The sequence below is a fragment of the Elephantulus edwardii genome, unplaced genomic scaffold (genome assembly GCF_000299155.1).
Source record: "Elephantulus edwardii isolate Elephantulus edwardi_28Jun2011 unplaced genomic scaffold, EleEdw1.0 scaffold00119, whole genome shotgun sequence".
In the NCBI taxonomy this organism is placed as follows: Eukaryota; Metazoa; Chordata; class Mammalia; order Macroscelidea; family Macroscelididae; genus Elephantulus; species Elephantulus edwardii.
Genome location: NW_006399869.1, coordinates 8607416 through 8608937, shown reverse-complemented (window position 1 = coordinate 8608937; position 1522 = coordinate 8607416).

The window sequence follows — 1522 nt, the reverse complement described above, 5'->3', positions numbered from 1 at the left end:
TTGGAAATGACTAGGGATGATAGAAAGAGAATTGATGTCGTTGAGTTGTAGTGCTGGAGAAGAGTATTTAATAAACCATGGACTGCTAGGAAAACAAACAGCTTCACCCTAAAAAGGGTGAAACCTGGTTGCTCCTTGGATGTAAGGATTCAGAAGTTTTGTCTGACATACTTTGGACATGTTGCTAGGAGGAACCAGTCCTTGGAGATAGATATGCTTGGGAATGTGAACGGACAGTGCAAAAGAAAAAGACCTTCAATGAATGGATTGATTCAATGTCTGGGGTTATGGGGGTAGGTGTGTCAGAGATGATAAGGTTTGCTCAGGGTAGAGCAGGGTTCAGAGCTGTTGTACATAAGGTTGCTATGAGTTACAAGCAACTTGAGACCACATAACAACAACAACAACAGTAAGTTTCTTTTTTTATCCTTAAACATTTGCAGATTTCATTTTCTTTCTAATTCTGTCTGAATTTTATCCTCACTTCTGTTTTTGTCTAATGGTTTATCATTGAATTAAAATTTGTTTTGTCAGTTAAGAATCTATCAGATTGAATGACTGATTTCATATTTAATAAATGATAACTTTAGTTTCTGTAAAACAACTTGGTTGTTAATTAAAAAAGTCTCTGTACACTCAAAAACACTTTTACTTTATTCTTAGCTATGATGAAATACATCTTCTTAGAATTCAGTTTCCTTTTCCACTTCTCATAAATGATTATACACATTCTGAACATTGTTTTCTCCCTGATAATTCATCACAATGAGTGGCACATGCAATATCCCATCTGTCTTTTGAAAGGCACATCAATATTGGCCCACTTTGATTGAACTATTTAGACTACCAATTCATTAACCTGCAACATGCTAGGCCTATCATTTCAATACTGCTAACTTAATGTTTCTCTGTTATTCAGAGATCACATGAAGTTTCTACTTTTCTGCTGCTATATTCAGTTTAAAAAAGAAAATTATTTTCTATTCTTTAACATGTTAAGCTATGGCCTCTAGATGCAAGGAAATAAAAAAATTCTACCAGTCATTATACAATATTGGATAAGCATGAGTCTCTTGACATTGCTCTCACTTATAATTCCTTACCTTTCCTCTTTTCTTCTTCTACATTTGTACTTATTTCCTCTCTAGGTCATATTCAATTATTAACTTTTTTGGTTATAAAGTGTTCCTTTTTATGGTGATTGTAATAATGGAATAAATCATCGAAAGTTATTTGTTTCTGCAAATATGTAGGTGAGTAGTAATATTAGACAATATTCTTTAATATAATTAGGTACTCTATTACACTTAAACCTTGTTATATCATTCATTTCCTTTGCTATAATAATTTTTTTCAATAAAACTTATTTGAGAAATATGCTATTACTTGTTGAGTGGTATTATTTTAATGGGGAGAGTGGAAAATAAGTAGTTTTGGCCAAACGAGAAGTTTAATATCTCCATGGGATTATAAAAGAAAAAAATACCCCAAGTTAGTGCGATACACTGAGTTTGTGGTATCT